Source organism: Leuresthes tenuis, unplaced genomic scaffold, assembly GCF_036924035.1.
Source record: "Leuresthes tenuis unplaced genomic scaffold, fLeuTen1.0.hap1 SCAF_22, whole genome shotgun sequence".
Lineage (NCBI taxonomy): Eukaryota > Metazoa > Chordata > Actinopteri > Atheriniformes > Atherinopsidae > Leuresthes > Leuresthes tenuis.
In genome coordinates this window covers 18,048,760-18,071,605 of record NW_027325376.1, presented here as the reverse complement: position 1 = coordinate 18,071,605, position 22,846 = coordinate 18,048,760, and the positions used below count along the sequence as shown (strand labels likewise).

General features: G+C 40.4%; 1 protein-coding gene across 5 annotated transcripts in view; it reads left to right on the top strand.

Moving 5' to 3' along the window:
- The window catches only part of sorcs2 (sortilin-related VPS10 domain containing receptor 2), a 295,718-nt gene that overhangs the window by 172,028 nt on the left and 100,844 nt on the right, over window positions 1-22,846 (top strand). The window lies entirely within an intron of this gene.

The window sequence follows — 22,846 nt, the reverse complement described above, 5'->3', positions numbered from 1 at the left end:
CAAAGGATTGCTTAGGGATGAAATCAACTTTCATTTTGTTTACACTGTAATTTTGTTAATACTGTTTTGTTAGAAAATAAAAGTTTTTCTGTGAAGGTCTGTTTTGCTGATTTATTTCATTTAAATGAATCCTCAAGGACCTTATTGTGTGTAACTTTGTGCTGTGGGAAACGGCAAGTATCGGTTTGAAACGTGTTACTGGCAGATCAAGAACAAAAACAGAGATCAGGATATCCCACCTGAAAATGGGAATTGTAGCATTTGTGAGACATTTATAAATAGGACGTTAGTCCTGCTGCATCTGTTACCAGTAGCCAAAGGACGTTGTTCCAGAAGTATTGTGGTTTGTTCAGATGACCTTTAACCTTTAACATGCTAACTGAGGCCTGTAGAGTCTGAGATGTAGCTCTTGGGTTTTTTGCGGAGTCTCTGAGAACTGTCTGACCTTGGCGCTAACTTACTGGAACGTCCACAATCCTGGGAGGATTGTCAGTTATCTTGAATGTTTCCACTTGTGAATAGCCTTTCTCATTGTAGTGTGATGGAGTTTAAATAGTTTTAGATTACAATAGATGTTCTACGCTGATCCTGGCTGCTTCTTACTGCTCTTAGTTCCTATGGAAGCAGTGAGGGTCGACTTAGTTTTTCACACATTCCTGCATTTTGTCTGTAAATAACTGATTTTGTTCATTTATGGTGGTATTGACTCCATTTTAGGACCTGATGATTATTTATTAAGTCCTGATTTGTAAAATATCAAAACTGAAAGAAGGTGTATTTTTTCTTTTGCACATGAGTGACTGCGCCTTTATGTCCCTTGTTAAAGTGGTGTGAGGTCAAACAGCATTTATGCCTGAGCTGTAATGGAGAAGGGTGAAGGGAGGAAGTGAATGAGAGAGGGAGTAACTTAGTGAAGGCTAATGAGGCTTCATTAACTGTAGCTAATTGGTGCTTTAACCTCTGGCTGTGGCTGTCACGATGTTTCTCTTTGCCAGCAGGGAGACTCACAGAAATCAGGGCAAAGCAGACATGCTGTCCTCCAACATGCATTTTCACCATCCCTTCTTTTCTGAAGCCTAAAACAAAAATGATTATTCCTTGCTGGCTTTGACAGACACTGGTCAAACTGACTTCATTCCTAGCAGTTGATCAGAGGTGATTTGTTTAAAAAAAGGCAGCAAGGAAGAAAGAAAGAAAAGGAGTTGAAAGCGGGTAGAGGAAGAGAACGGATGGTGAAGGAGTAGATTTAACATAGCATCAGAAGGACAGCAGCCTTTTTTTCTTCTCCCAGGCAATGTTTTGATCAAATGCAAGCAAAGATCCAAGCAAGTGACATCTTTGCGCCAACACATGAAATTTATCAACGTAAGGCCACCGGAATGAAGAAAGATTCTCTTCTGCATATAAAAAGTCCATCAGTTCAACGCTCTCACGAGTTTTGCTGCAACACCATCTATTGATCTGTTATGACCAGTTTATTCATGTCGATCGATGCTATGATGCAGCAGATATTGCAGCATTACCTGACATCACTAAGTCAGCTCGGTGACCCTACTTCCGCTGCTGCCGTTTTAGCATTTCACTCCACTTTTCTTCACTGTGTTCCACGCCTCAGTTCGCTACACCTTGGATAACACGAGGACTTCTTAGCTTGTGGCTACAAAGTGAATGCATCTGTGCTCCAGTCCGTCATTGCGTTCACACAAAAAATGTCCCACATTCATTTTTTTCCCCCTCCTGCCTTGTAAACAAATGAATCAGTAGCTTTAAATGGGCAAGAGCAGACATTTGCTGCAGTCAGGGGGCTGAGTATGGCACACAGAGCTGCAGCTCACTCTCTGCCTCTCAAATGCATTTGCTTAATGTAATTCAAATCATAATGATGTCTGTCTGTACCGTTGTAAACATCATTGGCATACAATTTATGATTACAGAGTTTTTCCTCTCCTATAATGAATGTGGAAATGTTATGAGTGTGTGTGTGTGGGTATAAACAAGTTTGTATTACTTACTGTTTGTCGTGATTATGGCAAAAACTGCATACATGCAGTCGCATTTTATTTAACTGTGAAACATCGAGTCGATACCATGAGTAGTCACAACTTACGGGTGTCATTCTTGTGGTATTTTTAGTTCTTTTCCCTCCTTTTTTATATTCCCCAACCAGTCAGTCTGTGCCATCTCTTTGCAGCGCATATGAAATACAGCTCAGCTTTTACCGTGTATGCATGACAAGCAACTGAGAGTAATGCGTCTAACAGTGGACTTGTCACTCTGCTGGTTCTGATGTCAGATCAGTTTACATTAAGTTGGTTAAAGGTCATTTTGATTATTTTATTTTGAGTGCTCTTATATTCAACATGACCAGCAGCTCCTTTCAACATTTAAACATAAAAAAGACATGAAACTAGTTTTTAAAATGGGATTCTTGCTTCATCCTGTTTGATGGAGATTTCAAGCAACAACGACTCCTATTCTGAAATAAGCTTTTCGCTTTCTTGAGGTTCCAAAGCTTTTACTGAAGTAAGAGTGTTTTGCACTTGAATGTCTTTACCACAGTCTTTAATTTATGTGACAGTGTATACATTTGACCGTGTAAGGTTTGAGTTCCGAGTGCCCTTTATGCAAGACGTACATGAGATGATGGAAGAAAAAAACATCCTCATCATCCTAAAGCCGTACTGTTGCAAACAGGCAAGGATTTGAACACTACAGTGGTCCTGCAGGAAATGGCACTAAGATGTATGGGACGTAATAATGCTTTTATTAATCCTGAGGCAAAATTGAACTACTGTAGCAATAATGCAAATATGTTATTTACCAAAATAAATTAATTGAATGAAGAAACTAATGAACCACTAAATAAAAAGAAAGGTTGAGCATTTCATCTTAAAGGAGCCCCCTCTCATACCGCAGCATCATTGAAAAAGGTTAAAACAGTGGGCAGGAAAGATCTCCCACATCTGATATGTCCTTATTTCAGTGAAGCTGAAGAAGCCTCTGGCTGAAGACACTCTGTTGTATCATCACCATAATCATATAGAGGGTGTGCAGGGTTGTCCATTATGGGTCCAGTAGAGCATTCCTCTTTCTGCGCTCAACTCTAGGGGCTCCAGAGCAGGTTAACACCCAGATATCTGTAGTACTTCTCCACCTCATCCTCTTCTGGAAAAAGCATCTGGCTTAATCCTGTTCCTCCTAGAAACCACCATCATCACAGTGATTGTTCCCACATCACGCTCCAAAGCGTTCCTGCAGCTCCATGTACTCAGCCTCTTGTCCATCACTGATTCACTGAACAAGATCCGAAGTCTGGAAGTCTGAGGTGTACACAGTGAAGAGAAATGGTGAGAGCACAGTCCCCTGTGGTGCTCCTGTGCTGCTGGCAACCCTCTCAGACACAAAATCCTTTCGCTGCACAAGCTGAGGTCTGTTTCTGAGATAGTCGATAATCCAGGCGACTGTGGAGGCTACAGCCGCTCCGTTACCCCTCTTGGTTTTGGCAATAGCCTGCTGTAATTTCCTGTGACTGTTCAGAAAGTCTGAACCATGCTAAAAATGTTTTCATACTTACAACGTAACAAACTGTAGTTTAGTTTGATCTAGACTACTTCCTCTTTTAAATGGAACAGACTTCATCTGCATAGTGTGGACCATTGTAATAGAGTAGCATTGGGTTCGAATGTATTCCTGTAGTGTAGCAGACCAACAGTCCAGCAAAGGGCCTGTTTTAGGTTTCAGAATAGTTTATTATTAAAGTACAACTGCTTAATCTGACTTTGTGTATTTGTTGTTGAAAAATCATGCTATTAAAGTCCACTTATATTTAATATGCACAAACGTTTGCATCAGTTCAACCCACAGCTGCACAATATGCAATTACACAATCTGATCCAACACATTTACGTTCATAATTAAGTACTCGAATGAAGAAAGTTCCTGGTGTTTAAGAAATTATACAGCAATGAAGTCTGACTTTAAGACACTGCAGGCATAAGTGAGTGTAATTCTACAGTAGATATGTGTCATTTACAAACGGAAACATCTTAATACCTTCAGAAGTATTAAAGACACAGTTGCATCCATAGAGCAGCGGGTAATGGAAAGAGGAGGAAATACTTGATTTAGAGTGACAAAGAGAGAAACTGGGGTTAGAGGCAGAGATAAATAATGATAGAAGATAACTGCAGTTAAAAAGCCCTTTATGTGTATTAGCATAAATAATGATTTAACCACACAGCAGTATCTGTTCTCTAAATTAATTTCTTTGTTAAATCACAACACTGAGCTCGACAGAACTCGGCTCCAGCTCTAAGTGTGCATTTTACGGCTTCTGTGTGTGTTTTCGCTGGTGGAAAAGGTCAGTGCTTCCCAATTAAAACCCAATCTCCAGCCGCCCAACCACCCGCCTGAAGGCATGCAACAGCTTCCAAACCACAACACAACCTCTCGCTTTGAGCAGCTGGGAACTGTGCAACAGCGCTGCTATTCTTCTTTGTTCGTGGGAATCTGTGTCAGTTCCTACTAATCAAACAAAGTCCTGTTCCAGTGAAAACAAAGAAATGAGAATTCCTACCGTGAATGAACAGAAAGTCAGATCATTATGTAACAATTTTAGTAAAAAAAAAAAAGACTAGGGTTTAATTTAAATGTTACGTAATACCTTTGAACTTCCATTCAAAGCTGTAGTTAAATATTTTGGTGCCAGATGAGCCACCAAATAAAGAGCAGGTTCTGTTAGTTCCATGAAGGGGAAAGCTGCCGCTGCCCAGTGTGTTGTCACTTCAGCTTGTTATACCACTGCTCGGTTGTAAAAACACTCCCCCACCTGATTGCTTTCTCCAGCCACTTCCAATTTGCTGTCCCCTTGTGATCAAGGGCGGGTGGCACTATTGATGAACGTTTCAGCTACGAAGGCCAAGAAAAGCTGAAGGGTTGTGTTTTCTCTGGTTTCAGTAGTGATAGATTACCTGGTCTTGACACTCTTTTGTAAGATCGTCGTTATAATGATCTAATTTGTCTCCATTGCGAATCTGGGACTTTATTGTTTGTGCCAGTGGCTGGCCACCTTTGATCAATTAGATGAGAGGAGCTGTGCCAGAGACCTGTCGATTGCGCTGCAAACCCCAGCGCCTGGCAGCAGAAGCTGATAGAAATGCATGACTCTTACGATGCCTCTTGAAAAACAACAGAATACTTTCTCCATCAAACACATTACCCAGTCATGACAACTATCAGGAAATGGATTTTTTATGGAATTAAACCAGTGAAACTTTCCCATTATAAAAACAGACATTTCTTTACTCTCTTACATATTGAATGTGCATAGCCAAAGCCAATGTTACTTTAATAAAAGAATACAAGTCGTATTAGGCTTCTTTTTAAAGGTTTGGAGGCAACAATGTCAGTGTCGCACTTTTCCCTCGCCACTAAAATCAGCCATATTCCATTCCCAACATCCCCAGTCAAGTGTAAAGCAATGGCGTGACACAGAGGTCACCTATGAATAATTGATTGTGGCGAAGCTCAGCGTGTTTTTGTCAAGCGCAGATTCAGAGTCAGAGCCAGACATGCCTTGGTACCAGAAAACTCAGTGTGACCCTCCCATTGCTTCACACCCCTCATTTCCCTTCAGACATACTTTCTAAACCTGCAAACACACAGATAATGGTGTAAGGTTCAAATCTAGGGCATGGAAAACATCAACAATGTCCAAATTAGTGTGCAGAGCTGTTAAGGTACGACGAGTCAAAAACGGGGGAGACAAGTTTGAACTCCTGCCGTTGTGAAAATGTGCTAGCATGAATAAGCAATGCTACATACACTTAGCGCTCTTTAAACTGCTGTCCATGTGCTCTTAAGTGGAGTGCTGAGCCATCGACCTCTCTAGAAGAGCTGTTAAGTGTGGATCGTTGTAAGTTTTCGTCTCAAGTTCCTGCTTAAAATGTGTTACTGAGTGGGTTAAGCAGAGGTAAAAGATCACCCATTCATTCTGGAATTTCAGATGGAGAAATCTTTCCGGATAAAAGGCAAAAGATGCTTTGGTTAAACTGGAATAACCTGTCTTTGTGAAACAAGTCGGGAGTTTTCGCATCATTGACTTTTTTTTTCCCTTCATTGATATGGGCCATCTTCCTCTTGGCTTTCGCCTCCTCTTTACTTCTATCGTCAGGTTTGTCTCATCATCAACAGAACTCAGGATTTATCTTTCTATTAGGGACCCTTTAGGTCTATGAAAAACCAAGTAATGTTGTTAGAAAGTCTTACGGACTTGAAAAATTCATGTTTACCAATGAAACAATGATAAAAAATCTCATTTGGAGAAGGTTTCCGTAAAGACCAGTGAGATCAGGAAATCAAACAGCAATTTTGACAAATGCTTAATCCAGTTAAACATGTTTAAAGACAACATTATGTCATTGGATTGATTAAATAAAAGTAGCATGACCAAGTCCCAGCTATTTATGAGGCACAGCTCTTGACTGAATCTTAGTTATTTGAAAAAATAGGGCATACATATACATATACATACACACATACATATACATCTGTATATAGCATGTTATTATCTTGTAGCATCCAGATGGCTGCAGATATTTAGTAGCCTGACAGATTAGCGCTTTACACATGCAGCTGTGGACAGCCGATGCTGTAAGAATCCAAAATACTAATTTATAGGTCAGCGCAGACTGATTTACAGATGATCTCCCTGAGTCCACATTAAAAGCTGTCCTTCTGATGCCGCTTCCGCTCGATGGTGATTACTTGTGTTTGAAGTATTATTCTTATCGTGTTTCACATCTGCTCAGAGTACTTAGTTTGCTCTGGTTAATGGAATTAGCAAAGCGGCAGCAGCACATTTCTCTATGTTTCTGTTTGAAAGTGTGAGCCCCAGTTTCTGCCCAGTAGCTCTTTTTGTGTTCCCTGATTTGAACTAACCTGTTTGCAGATGCCCCGCCCACACCCCCACACCCCCTGTGTAGCATGCATTATGCATCTGAGACCAAAATGTCACACAGCAGTGCAAAGTGAATTTCATGGTCAGGAAAATGCAAAAAACTTGGAAAGCGCCACTATAAACCGAACTGCCCATAAACTCATTACAGACACAGGGTGAAGCCTGTGAGTTGAAACCAACAGTGACAGGGCAGACACACTCAGTATAATCTGTGATATGAGTGGAAGACACTTTGGAACTCACCACTGGCGATAGCTGACTGCAACACATCTGACTCTTGATAACATGTTAAATCCTCCCTTACTGTGGTAGTTCACAAATGAATGTTCTTTGTGGTCATAGATGTCATGCAAAAAATCTCCCTGCTAACTTCCATCAAATTTGATTTGCATATAGAGATAAAAACAAGTGTAACCCGGTGCAAAGCTGCTCTTCAACCAGACTGTTGCCTTTCCCTGATGTCAGAGGCTCACAGATTCCTCCTGACAGACAGTAAGATAGTGGCAGCTCGTGTTCAACATGCAGGCGGCGAGGCAAAGCTACTTCAAAGGTGAGCAGTGCGCTCCTACAATGTGCACAAGAGTTGCACTCCTTCTGTGTTTGTGTCTCAGGAAGAAATATGACCTACATGATAAGCACGAACACACAGACATCCCTCGGCAGATGTAAATCAGATAGGCGGGTGTGTGTATTTAGAAAAACAACAGTTGTCAGGGCTGGTGGTGCGCTCCCTTCGTCTCTACACACACAGTCATGCAGAGAGGGACAGAGGAAGCTTGTGTTAGTTTCTGACCTGTGTGTAAATGTATGTTTTCACGCCTGTGAAATGGGGGGACAGGGGAGGAGGAGGCATGGAATCTTGCCCAGCACTGCAGATGAGTGCAGGCTGTGGTCAGGGTGTGTGTCAGAGCTCAGTGTCAGCAGACATGGGTCATAGGTGGGTGAGTGTCAGTGTGGGAGCTGGTGTGTGTAGCTATCTACAGAATTTGGGAGAATGAAATCATGTTATCCATTCTGTCTTTATATAACTCTGTTCATTACGCTGAGTCTGGCCTCGTTTCTGTCGCAACATTCAGCGTCTCCTCAACAATCCTTTCAGGCGTAATGCTACATTCAAATCTTCGTGCTGACCAGGCTATCGATTTGATTGTTTGGTGTCTGCTGTGAGCACGTCAGCGGCTGGCCTCCACCACTGGGACTGCTTGACAAGTGAGTCGAGGCTCATCTGGCGTGGCGGTACTGTTTCAGAGATGACTGACAGCGGAATTGCTGTTGGCAACAGGTGGTTAAGTGGAATTACAGGATTTATCTTTCTGCTCGGACTCGTGGCTTCCCATTGACCACCATCGCATTGAACAGACTGGGTCATTTTCTAGTCATTTATGTTCGCATTTAGTCATTCAGCAGATGCTTTTTTCATGCACGGAATAACATTCAAGACGTATAAAGGAGAAATATTCTGGCCTTTTTTCACAGGATGACACACTCTTATAAAGTCTTACGGAATTGTCTGTGAAATCCTTTGGTCAAAGTACTGCAGCGAGATCGTACAAAAGCTTCCCTTTTCTCTCAGCCACAGATTTACAGATCTTTTGATAGCAACTGATTTTAAGGGGGGAACAGAGCCACTCAACTCCTCCACTTTCTTCAGCAGGGGACGCCTTAATAGCAGCGCAAAAGTAAATATGAGCAAAAATCACACAGAATAGCCCTTTAAGCATGTTAATGTCATGTGACAAAGCCTACAGTATCTAGTCTGGGAAGCACACAGCAAATTGATAGAAAAAAAAATACAGGACTGACAGTTTTCTTATCAAATACTTATATTTCCTTCGTCTGAAGTTCCACTATGGACAGTTGGTACTGATCCCGCTTTTAGGCAGTCTCTTCGCAACGCAATCTCTATGTTGTTAAAACACCACACTGCAGACAGAGTAGAATAACAGCCAGTCAAAAATCACGTCGTAATTCTTTGGTCACATACGGGCTCCATAAACCGTGGGCTTCACTGTCACCTCATTTGTTTGAGTTGTTTTAAGCTAACATTATGAGCTGTTGCTGTTCTGGACGCTATTGTACAGATTTCAGGTTTTCTAACGGGGGAAACGTTGGTGTGCTTCAGATGGCGCACTGAACATCAAATGGAAAATCTGAATTTCCAAATTTCAGACTGGGAGAAAATGTAATGATGCAAATGGGAAGTTGGATTTCCTAGTTGGGATATAAAACATTTGACAACGTAATGGAAGAACATTATCTCATTCTCTCTTAGGTTAAATGAACTATACAACTGCTCATGGTAAACTGTTGCCAAGAGAGAAGAAAAAAGCACAGTTGACTTCCCACTTCTGAGGTACAGCGAATGCAGCATGGCTTAATGCTCGGTGTTAGGTTTAGTGGAGATAACAATTGGGAGCTGGGAGTGTGATGTAGAAATCACTTAAGATATCTAAACCACCTACTTACTGAGATGTTTTCAAACCCAGGTGGCAGCAGAGTTTTTAAGTTGGCGTGACTTTAGTCCAAATAATTGTTCTCAAGCACAGAAGATGTGATTTATTTATTTATTTTTTCATGATTCTCAGCTTTAAGTGCCATCTATTGAACTAAATAAGTGAGTGTGGGTAAGATGCATTGCATTGCATTGCAGTGGTCCTTCGCGAAAGACCACGAAGGACTTGGGACTTAGATTCAGGAGTAATGCTTTAAATTTTGCACCGTTTTGACTTTGCTAACGCTAGTGAAAAAGTGCAAAATAAGTCATCCCAGACCGAAAATCTGGAGAAATCTTTCCCTTGGTTGTCAATATAAGATTGTAGTTAGGTGATAAAACCTGCTACTTATGCTTCAAATGTAGAAAGGGGTGTAGGCATAATTTTGCAGTTCAGTTCATCTTCTTCTCATCACGATATCCACGATATTAGAAATTGTGACCAAACTCTTGCATGATAGGGTGAAACGAATAAGTAATTCTTGTTTTTAGCTTTGAGAATAAACAATATTTCCATAATGGTCATATAGGAGAAGACGTGATGAAGACACAAAGTGTATAATAACAATTAAATGTATTTGTAACCTGCTGTTTTACCGGTTTGCTGCACCCTTTGGTTTATGCTCTCATGTGTTCACTTAATACGGAGCTTTAACTGAACTTAATAAGCTTCCCATCCCAGCACTGTCACCTTAATGAACACAGATGATAGAAGACACCTCCATGTCCTTCAACAGGTCAAATTAATGCTAAGCAATTTACAAGCAGCACAAATAGATTTTCCCTGCTCTATTTTTGGCTGAAACCACCTTTAATGAATGTACGTAGATGTCATTTTGACTCATCCAGCATATAATGCGTCAGTCTTTATAGCTACCACCCTCCATTTCATTTGCACATTTTGACTCATGCAATGAGCCACTCTTTTGAAGGTGTTTCATTAGTGAACAAGATCTAAAATATGATCTCATCAACGGCTAATGAAGCTTTCATGTCGCTCTGGATCTCATTTATTCTCTGCCCTTCTCTTCAGATACATTCACTGCAAGGTGAACAAGATTTGCTGCTTTTAGCAGCAATATTTTCATAAGCATTTCCTTTTAATGAACCCCTTTCGCATGTTGTCTGAAGTCAAGCGGCACCAAATGAACAGGCTCGAAGACAGGTGAGGGGATATTACTTTGAAGCACTTACTTGTGGATTTCATGAGATATGACTCCTTAACAGCATTTGGTGATAGTGGAAAACTTGCTCCCTCGTTCTTTTGACTTCTCTCTCGACCAATTATTTCATCTTCTCTAAAGAGTGAGCATTGTACTTGCAGGTTTATGCCGGCATTTTCCCTTTTAAAACCAATCCTGCAGCTTTTGTACCAGTTTGTCTGATTTTCATACCACCAGAGGAAGCTCATTATCCTCTAATTACTGTTGCTTGTTTTGTTTGTTGCTTTTCAGAGCTGCAAAAAAGAAATGAATAGCTGAGTTAAGGCAAGCGACAATCATTTTTGATCAATTTCACTTTATACTGTTTTTGGCATTTGTCACCATATTTCTGCTATGAGACAGATGCATTCCCCATTAGTGCAAGCTCTGCAAACACTTGGCAGAGTGTCCCTTTCATTTCTAATACTATTACTAAAAAAATCTATATTTATTTACTGTGGTGATGGTTGAGCTCTGTTTAAAGCCGAGCTTTAACCGCAGTTTGCTGAACAGCAATCGGGCGAATACAGTTCTCCTTGAAAAATCTGAGTCTTTGAGAAACTTTACACACATGCACAACTTTTACTTGTGCATTTGCGTACAACTATGGAAGCGAATCTTGACCATAATTCAAATTAAAATGCATTTGCAGAAATGCTTTTTCATTTTAAGAATGTGGCTGCATTATTTGACTCATAAATTAAATTAGTAATCAATCGTCCTATTTGCATTTTAATTTTCTATTTCAAGAGTGCTCAATCTTTCACTTAATTAAAATGGAAAAGAAACAGACATTTGAGATTAAATTTTCAAAATATGCCCCAGCAAATAGATTAGATTTTTCAATTTGAAATGTCAAATTTGAAAATTAAAATGCATTTGCAGAAATGCTTTTTCATTTTAAGAATGTAGCTGCATTATTGGGCTCATAAATAAATGCAAATGGAATGATTGATTACTAATTTCATTTATGAGTCAAATAATGCAGCCACATTCTTAAAATGAAAAAGCATTTCTGCAAATGCATTTTAATTTGAATTATGGTCAAGATTCGCTTCCATACACAACAAGATTGTTTGCTCCGCAATTTAATAGGCACGATAACAAAGGTAAACCTGAGACAACTATTCGGGAAGAAGAAAAAAATTAGATGAAGAGAGATTAAATCAGTTTAACTTGGAGGTCTCAGTTGTGGAATCATATCCACAGCAAAAGCCTCTGTGTGGAAACAAGGTAATGGAAGCAATCAGCTCTGTAAGTTCAGAGCAAAAAAACAAACAAGAGGGGAAAACTTGGCTCTCACTGGGACAGCATCAGAATAAGGGATGATGGAAACTCAGGACCCGTACAGTATTACAGCCTTACATGGAGATGATCGGGAGGGAGACAAAAACGATAAACAGCCTTTTGAAGCCTAAAGCAGGGCATGAGCCTCTCCTCTGCCAGAAAATCAAAACGGTCTATGAATACTTTCTCTTTTTAAGTCTCAGTAGCAAGGTCTTTCACAGCCATTATGCCACCACCATGATTCACAGCAGCAGCTATTCATAGTCGCCTCAATTAGATACGAGTACAATATAAAAACTCATGATAATTCTTTAAAAAAATCAGAAAATAATCACATTCATTGTTCTGGTAAAATTGTGTTTTTTTTTAAGTCATTATTCGCTATTATTTTCTGTTTCCACTTCATCATATGAGCCTAAACTGACTTCACACCACACGTTCTTGCTGTATAAATACCAGTTTTTGCAGTGGAAGAGGGTTACGCATTGTTTCTGTGATAATATTCAAATCTAAACACAGTGCAGATAGTGGATAGATGGCTCATTCAACATGTGCTCATTAGCCAGGGTTTCACAATCATTCACCATTAGAAATCATTTTTATTCCATTAGTATCTGCTGAGTCAGACCCACTATGCTGACTCACTCCTCCAATGAATCTTGGATGCTGTTTAAGCATCTTCAGATTGGGGAATGGTCTGCTCTTGGAATATTCATTCAATGGATAAAACCACTTACTCTCTTTACAGCTGAGAAACTGACAAGTTCACATGCAAATAGGTTCCCGAGAGGCTCAAGGTGCTGGTGGAGTAAAACAAAATTACCTTTGAATGTGTTTTACACTCATTTGCAAGTACAGCAGCCGAATTTTTTTGTTCTTTATTTCCAATAAGTGGCTGTTGGAAGTTATAAGGAGAGATCAGTTGGCTTCTTTGGTTAAGCCAGAGAGCTGGAAGACGGGGAGCCAGTGAGGACTGCATGACGGATGTTGTCTAGTTTGTCCAGTTTGTCCTTTGGAATCAGTAGAAGACACCAAGCATAAGAGCAACAGTATCTACACAATGACACAGCACCAAATGCCTCACACATTGTGTGTTTACATGTTGACACAGAACACTTGAGGATACATATGAGGAGAATTTATTGGCCCCCATGGCTGGCATGCCAGAGGCGAATAAGCTGTTTGTTGGCCATACACAGCCTTCCTGCAGTGTTATTGGCTTTTCTGACATTGTACAAAGGTGGATAGCATTTAGCTTATTCTCAGGTGAAATATCGTACCTTCACCTTCTCGTTCTTCCTCTCCTTTAGCTTGAGGAGAGCGTGTCCATGCTGTAGGTCACATGCGTCCTCTGGGTCTGGGGTGGCTTGCCGAAAGATTTGAAAAAAATAGATGAATGCATCAAGAGTAAAACTTGTCGGGAGAAAATTCAAAGCTTCATATTCTGATGTCTGGGTGTTATTTTGAGCGTTTGAGTCTGCTTTTTGAAACTTTCTGGGATGAGCCCATAGTCCTTTTCAGATGGCATTTTTTAGCAGCCAGATCATGCATAGCTTTTGTAAGCAAATGCTGTTTTATGCCTTCCCCTGCCTCAGAGGACGACTTTATTTATGACATATGAAGCGTGTCAACAGCACAACCTTTTCTTTTTTTCTGTCTGGTTATTGAGGGCAAGTGGTGGCTGTGTTTTGTTTAATATTTTAGAACCAACAGAGCTGTTTGAGAGAGGTCATGTGATGGAGGAGGGGGCGGGGGGGCAGGAGTGGGTATGATGGAAGTGGAAGCGAGCGGAAGGTGACTGCAGCTGACAGTGAACTTTCGCTGAACTTTGGGTGAATTACAGTGGGACAGACATGGTTTCCCCAGATAAAACAACCAGATAAAAGCAAAAGTGTAGCGTTCCCTTTCCAAAAACTGGATGAGGTTACAATTTAGTGTGTTTTGCCCTTATACTTCCATCAATATGATGTAGAAAAAAGGCTCCTTATGAATTCAGATTTGAGCTCCTCAGTAAATTTGTCCTGCAGCCACATTTCCAAGAAAGACACAGTCCTCCTGCCATATAATACTTATGATATATATCATAATTAATTTGCTTTTACTTTGTATTTGCTTTGTATTTATATGTCCTGGATTAGAGGTTCGTCTGTAAAGAGCATTTTACCACTCAAAATCACATGGCATGCCTAGTGACATGAGCCTGTAAATAAAAGGCTAAAAACCAAGCAGAAGCAGCTTGAAGTACTTATTTGGTGTGAAATATATAACTATAACCAAGGAATAAAACAAGGAATAAACATTATTTGTGTTCGTATTTAACAGAAAGATGACAGAAGTGATGACAAAAGTGAATATTTCCTCCACATTCCATTCTTTTCTCATACATAGACATGAATGCAGACAATTCTCTGCTTTGAGGGCACCTCGCCTTTCTTTTGTTCTCTTTCCTCTGTGACACCAGTCTTCTCTGTAACTTCAAAGCGCTCATAAAGCAGTGAGATTAGAGTCAGATCGAGGTACACCGAGGGGAAGTCTGCTCAGCCTCGTTCATCTTCTGTACAATGCGTTGTGAGACTTAACCCCAAAACTCTTATAGAAATTAAGTATATGACATTTGAGATTTCCATTCACTTAATCTCAAAAGATTCACATTCCCCACATGAAACGGAGACATTATCAGATTTGTTAGTTAGTTAGTTTAGCATTTCTACTTCATTTTACAGAGTTGTTGGAAGGTCGTTTTCTGTCTTGAGTGAGCAGCAGTGATTTTCATTTTGCCCAGATAAAAGATGCCTAAAAATCCACCCTATTCCACTCACCTCTGTTTGACAACCCACTCTTTAGGAATCTATCCCCTCAATCCTGCCTTGTTGTTTCATCCCTCTGATGCCAAAAGCTGTCATACAAACAGTAATATAAAGCAAAACAACATTACTGATTAAGAAGGAAATCCTAGGTGCATCTCAGACATTTACCTCATCTCATCATTATCCAACGTTTAAAGTGATGAATGGCGATGATTAAAATCTCTGTGACTCATAGCTGCTTCCCACCTGTGCGAATATAAAAAGATAACAAAATTCAGATCATATTCCCAGTCATGTGTCGCCGCTTTTACACTATCAGTTATGCTATTAGCCTAAATACACAGTGAAATCACAGGCCCAGTCAAGTATGGCTGCCTGTGAAGGACGGGTAATATAATACAGGATGCGTGATCGACGGGGATTGCTGCCTCATCGACCTTACACAAATGGAGGTAATGGCTAACGACTGAGGCGGCCCAAGATGCAAGCCTCATTGAGCTCAGCCGAGGCCCTTCAGCATCTGTGTGTCCGCCCTACTAAATACTATGTATTCCTGCTGGGGTGACAGGTGCCATGCAAAACTCAATGGGAGGCTTCCATATGGATGATTGCATCTCGTGGGGTGAATCCGTACTCAGTTTGACCTTCAACTAATGATTTTTGTCTCTCTTCTCTTCCTCTTTTTTTTTTCACATGTCTGCTACGTGACTGGCCTTCTTGAACTTAACACTACTCAGGTAAGACAGACTTATCATTTTATTTTGGCTTGTGTTTGTAGGTGGTGACTCCGTGGGATACATGCTGTAGGAAATTTCTCGACCCTTAAGATTACAGTGGCAGTTACAGTGTTTGTATAAGGTACATGTTAGGTTTAGGTGCCATACTGTTTCCTAAGTATGGTGCCATGAAATACAGCTGCAGACCTCGGGAATTGATAATTAATGAGGATACAGCTTTTTTTTCCCATCAGTGCATGAATGGCTGCTCTCAGTTTTAGAAAGCAAACCTTGGCAATGACAATCTTGACTAAGGATTTGCTTACTAGCTTTTGTCAGAGCCTTTAACTGTCAGTTTAAACAGAAAATGTTTGTTTATATCAAATCACACTGTATTTTTACTCCTCAAGAGCATTCTGAGACCAAAACGTGTGTTATTCCAACACGAATGTAAGTTAAACCAGGTACAATTCAAGAGACTGTTGGACTGTTGATGATGGTTAATTTATTCAAATGTATTACCATTAGGAAACAGGTTCTTATTTCACGGTCTCATGGTCATTACTGCTATTGATGGAAAAAGAATCTCAGTTATAATCAAAGTTATTATGTTCATGTAATTGCCTGATGTGTCGCTTTGTCATTTGAATTGAGAAGGCATAATTTCAGGTAATCAGAAGTCAACGTACAAATTTAAATTTTTTCAATTGATTATTATTGTTTCTGTATATTCCTGCTTGAAAAGCCCAAATCAAGCCCAATGTCATGAAAGAATAGCTCTACAGTTTTACCAGCAAAATAAATACATCTGATACACATGAAGCTTCTGTTCAGGCCAACGTGGAATTTAAAAACTCTGAATAGCAATTCCAAATTTCCCAAATCAGATATAAAACTAAATTAAGCATAACCATCCCTCACCAAAATGCATTATGATAGCAATAACCAACTTTAGCTGAATGTTATCAGTTTGGAGAGAGTCATCCTCTCAATACACATACAGCCCAGTTCATTGCCTGTTTACATGCACAGCAGTGTTCTGAAATGATTCTGAAATGACCTAACTCTGAATAACACACCGCCATGTCAACAAGTTTTTCTGATTAATCCAGACCGTCATATATGGAGTAAGAAATGATCTGTTCTAAACTCTGTGGCTACTGATCCGAGTCGCATTATGTATACAAATTTAAACCACTACTATGTCATTGTGGAGTTTTTATGGTATCTTATGACACACACTGCTGCTTTACAATACATCATCTAGGCTACAGAATTGGCAAGTTGGCATATTATGAGTCGCTTTGGGCTAATTTTAAAGAACAAGTGGCCTGTTTTAGGCTTGTTTTCGTAGATCCGGTCGCTTGTTTGTGTCACAAGATCTGGCAGCGCCAGCTCTGGCCGTGCTCAGTGTAGAACAGGAGGGCTGCAGTAAGAAGAAGACACTCTTTTAATACTTGGACGGGTGCACATATCATGGGGACTATAACATGAACAAAGAAATGTGAATGGAATATCCTATCTGTACCTCATATGCGCAGTTTTTTTGGTGATGTTCTTTATTCATTCCAAATGTTTGACTGGGTCTGTTTGATAAGGACTAGGCATAGCCTCGCCTCTGTGATCACCCCCACTGTAATGTGATTTGGGATGATATATATGTGTTAAGAATTTGTCTTGTTATTGTGTGCGTACAACCAAACATAAAGATACTCAGAGCAAAGATCTTGCTTATATTACCATTGATCTTGTAGATTTATGTTGGCAGACACTGAAACAAGTCAACCTGAGTTGGAACTAAAATCTCAGAACCTTTTGAAAAGTAACTCCGGGCCCCTCATGCTGTGCAGCCCCAGATGGACTCTGACTCTGAGTCATCTGTTACCCCAGTCCTGCATTGTGCCACATGGCCCCGGCAACAGGGAAAACCCATGTGGTGATTTAATTTGAATATTTATAACTTCTAGCAGGTAAAAGGAAAATAATTAATGGCTTTGTGACTTTGATTCCCCTCCGCAAGCCTCCTGAATTTGTCCCGTTGCTTATTTGTGGAAGTATATCTTTTCAGCTTCTTAGTAGGGATGATAAATTCCGTCATTGCGCAGAGGCAGTAATCACTGACTCCAGAGCTGTGTGCTTTCATCATTCCTAATTGGCTAATAAATTAGCTCCACTGATGAAAAATGGCATGTAGGCAAACTTGTGATCAGTTACACTTTGTCTTACAAAGTAGCTGAAGTTGCAAGCATAGCTGTGAGGTGAAGAGGTGTTTTTCTTTTTTGTTTGGGGGGGGGTTCATAAGAAGGAAGATTATTTTGTGGAGCTTTTCGTCACTGATCGATAAATGGAGAGTTGCGAGGGATTATGAGATTTGAAGATAAACCGCTGCGTGTTTAATTTAAGGAACAATTAAAGCGACATATCACCGGTGCTGCTCCGCTGCACATTAGGCTAATCCCCATTGAGACTGTTGTAATGTTTATTCAGACACCGAGCCCCCCTGGGACGAGGATGTGGAGAGGGATTTGCCAGATTTTGTGTCCTGCTTGGTGTGTGCCAACTGAGAATACTGAAGCTCAGCATGGGACGTCAAATAATGGTGTTTGTTGAACTGGAATAACTGAATTGTGTGCATGTGCCGACACATAATTATTCTACATTTTGACTGTTTTTGGCATTTCCAAGTAACGATGTTTCCCTTCAATTCCTTCCTAGATAGAAAGGACTCATAACATTTTTGTCAGTCTGAATTCTTGTGGATTGTGGAGTTGTTCACACTGAACATAAACCGCTAAAATCTAAAAGAAAAACAATTATGAAGAATCTTGAGTTGCAAATTCAGTTGACAGTACAAACCAATCCCTAACCCAGTGGAGTATAGCAAATGCCGAGGCCTAACATGTGACTCTTAGAAAACAAGCAACAGACTGATGACAAATTAAAAGAACAACATCAAGTGTTTGGCCACCACGTGCACCCAGAACAACTTTGAATCTGTGGAACTCTTGTCGAGCTGGAACACCATTCTTCCAAAGTAGATTGAATCTTTTGGTGTCCAACTCGTCCCATAAGTGTTCAGTTAGGCTAGGGTCTGGTAAATGTTGGGGCCATTGCATGTTGTCCTCATCAAGTTGCACACTGAAGTCTCATATCCAAAGAGAAAAGGATACTGTCATTCCAGAAAAAAACACTACCCTTGGGATAAAAAAATGCTTTTACCCCTGGAGAAAGGTATTCATCCAGAGCAACTTTGCATAGAAATGAAGTGACCCTCCAAGAGTACCAGTGGAGTCAAATCATGTGAGCAAAATACCTCGAATAGCATCACAGAGCAACCCGGGATCGAGCATTGAGGCCTGTACAGAGACTGTAACTTAACCAAAACATGGCCCAGGGTCATATGTTAATGCAGGCACATACAACCTATAATTACATTTGAAGAATTTTTAATTTTATGGGTCATATGTAAGGGTATGAACAAATAATCTAAATATCAAGTAATCTAAATATCTTCCGAAGGATGTCGACTTTCACCAAACTGTTCTCGGTAAGTAGATAAACGTATTTCGTGCTAGAAATAAGGTCTATGTTTAAAAATACTGGAGTTCCCCTTGAAAGGTTGGTTGGTCATCAACCATGACACCTAAGTTTCTAGCTACCTTTGATGGAGCCAGAGATAGGGATTCAGTTTGGATGCAGATTATGTGGTGCAAGGTTGGTTTGGCTGGGAAGGCAAGCAGTTCAGTTTATGAGAGGTTTAGTTAGAGGCCCTGTGATGGACTGGCGATCCATCCAGGGTGAACCTCGCCTCTTGCCCAATGCTAGCTGGGATAGGCTCCAGCACCCCTGCGATCCTGAGTTGGACTGCTTGTACAGTCAGAGAAGCCTAATCTCACAACAAAACATGTAATAGTTCTGTTTGATACCACAATAACCATGGAGAAATTGTGAGATGCTAATGTTTTGTGAAAATGTCATTTTCTTTTTTGTTTTCTCAAAAATTTCAGTTCTCCCTTGAGACTGTTTGAGGCTGTAACTATTTATAAGTTGTTTGTGGTCATTGTGTAGGTTTCACTGTGAGAACTGCTGATTGTGAATGTCAGTGCTCAGATTCATAGCCTTCGTGTAAGCTCTGTATGTTTCATATCTGTCACAGATTGACAGGTATAGACTGGGTTTTAATTATTAGCTTCTGACAAACATCAGTGGTGCCATGAAGGTAATAATCTAAAGGAGTGCCAGTTATTTTAGCGGAGTTCATATTCCTGACACCCACTGAGAAACCTGCTGTGTGCTCTTGTCACACAGTGGGACAAGAGCACACAGCAGTGGAAATAGAGTAGATCGAGATGGACTGCAGGCAGAAGGCTGGGCCTTTTCCCTCCCAACCAATTACTTACCCAGCAGGTGTCTGAACGCTTAGCTAGTAATCCTTCATTCCTTCCTTCCTCCTACCCTTCATTTAGTTTATCACTCCTACTGTTCATCCATCTTCCACTGATCTCTGTATTTTTTAATTTGCTCAGACCACCAGACCGGGACGAGGTTAACAACTCCAACTTCCCTTGTTGGATTTCGAATGTTAGTATTTATTGTATACTAGCATATATACTAAAAATATCCATTCATTCTCCCATTCTATGTTGCAGGAGGCTGGTGCTAATCCAAGCGCAATAGCCTTAGAAGCGGGAAACAGTCTTGACTGGACTTGTTTGTCCAGGGTTTGTGTTATCTTTAACAATGGTTGTTTTTTCTGAGTGGAAGACAACCAACCATGTAAGTAACTAAATAACACATAAGTCAGTTTATTTGGCACACTTTACACAGCAGTCTTGCAACAATTCCTACCAACAGTGAGATCTAATGCTCAGTTTTCTTTTTTGCTGTAACTATGAACATAGTTTGGCTATAGTTTGCGACAATTAAACTGCTCTACAAACCAGTGTTTTTTTTAAAAATCTCTACCAGGACGCTTCATATCGATGAATTAATAATGAATAACTCACTCAGATGGTTTACATTTCAACAACCCCACAAACCATTACCTTTACACCCTTCAGGTGGAAAGAATTGAGTCTGTTACTCTGGGGTTCCTCAGAATAACATTGCGACGCAGCATGAATGAAGCATAGCACACTGATTTTATGTGGTTATGGTCAAGCAGCTGTACGTACTCTTTCTCTCCATCTTTACTCACTTGTCTCTTTTCTTTTTTTTACCCCAGACAATTCCGTTTTATCAATCTTTCTCCGTGACTACAATCATATGAAAGTACGCATCCTTTCAATTCCAATCTGTAGTGATCTTTGAGAAGCAATTGTTGCTGCCCATCAATCTGAGAATCGTTAAAAAAAAATCAAAAAATTTAGAGTCCATTATTCTACAGTGAGAAAGATTATCAAAAGTGAAAACATTCAAGACTGTTTACCCAGCAGTGGCTGTCCCAGCAGCTCAACAAAAAAAAACGAGCTAAATCACAGACTCTATGGGCCTCAGTTAGAATTTTAGATAAAGTTCATGACAGTACGATTAAAAAAGAATGAGTGTGGCTTGTTTCGAAGGGCGAAAGCCTTTGATCTCTAAAAAGAACATTGCAGCACAGCTTAGGTTTGTAAAGTTTCATCTGAACAAAACCACAAGACTTCTGGAACAATATCCTTTGGACAGATGAGACCAAAGTGGAGGTGTTTGGTTGTAATGTGCAGTTTGGTGAAACCCAAACTCAGCATGTCAGCACAAACTGGATGATGATTTGGGCTTGTCAAATTTCAGGCCACGTGTCTTACAGCTCAAGCTTTGCTGAATTTGGGTCATGCAGCAGGAAAATGATTCAAAACAGAGATGCTGCAGTGGGTAATCAAAATCCAGGCCGCAACCTGATAGAAATTCTGTGGTGGGACCTTAAAGAAAGGAAGCTGTGCATAAACAAATGCCCATAAACCTCAATGTACCGAAGCAAAAAAGAGCGGGACAAACTTTCCACATAACAATGTAAGAAACACACTCAGCTTCTGTATTTTGGCTTAATTTCTGACTTAATTCATGTTTTGTTGTTCCAATGACGTTCCAATGACGTGTTTCTAGGGCTTCAGCGCAAGTAACCTTTATAGCATTAATAAAGAACAGTGGTTGGCCAACCCTGGGCTGCTCCCAGCTGGCTGTAGTTCTGCCTTGAACACAGTTGGATTAGGTCAGTGAAGGAGAAAGCCCTATTTCCACCCTCACCACCCTTTTTTCTAAGCTCTGTCCTTAATCTGACACCACTCTGTCACCACCATATCACAACTAGAGCAGAACAGGAACCATCATTGTCCTTGATCTTGAAGAGAAAGATCGTCACATGAAATCCTTCACAGCACAAGTGGGTGCAGTATTCTCTTACACAGCCAGTGCATAGTTTGTTTTTTAAGATGGAGCAGTGTTTTGCTATAAATAATTCCTTCTTTTAACTTCAATTCCCAACTACTGCCTTCTAGACTTGAAAACAAAGCTGGAAAGTGATTGTTCCGAGGCGTTCGTGGGCACACAGATGCCCTCATGCTTGTTCTTTTGCTAAAAGTATGGTGACGCTTTGTCACAAAGAAAATGAGAACTGAGGAAAGACTCCTTATAATGTCTGAAGTTTTTATTGTGCTTGTCGAAAACATTTCAAATTAGTAGGAGGGCTACATGCCCAGTAACAGCTCTGAGATGCGGAGCACAGCTGGATGGTTTCATAGATGACTTTAAAGACTTCCAGAGACTCACATGGTTAATCATCTATGTTGCTGAGACTTTTAACGGAAGAGTGAAGCTCAGTAAGAAACATTCAAAATGAGCCGATATCATCACTCATCAAAATAAACCATTAAAGATATTTCCATAATGCCGTCCTTGTGGCTATTTTGGCAATGCCTAAATTAACAAGGGTATCCACGGGGTATTAAAGAGTCTTAAAAGGTCTAAACCGGCAGCACGATGCACCCGGCATGTGTTCACACCCAGGCAGGTGTCTCTCGGCCGTTACCGACACGCGTAAACTCGGATCTGACTACATATGTTCTCTGTCATAGCGACAAGCTGCTGTTGCATATAAGCGACGTCCCGTTAACGTTGTATTTTCCTCCGGATTTCTCTCAGGAAACGAGAGCAGTCTAACGTTACACGCACTGACACGCATGAAATTGATAAGAAACCCTAACGTGATGTTGGTACACAATGTAAAACCACCTTACTGTGCACCACGTCACCTAACGTTACTGTAACTACTGTATTTTCATGTCTCCTTTAATATGGCCACTTCTTCTTCTTCATCACTTCGTTCACAGAAGTGTTGCAATTCAAAAATGATCTCATCTCATCTCCAAAGTTAACAGTAGAACAAATATTAGTTCACAATAGAGAGG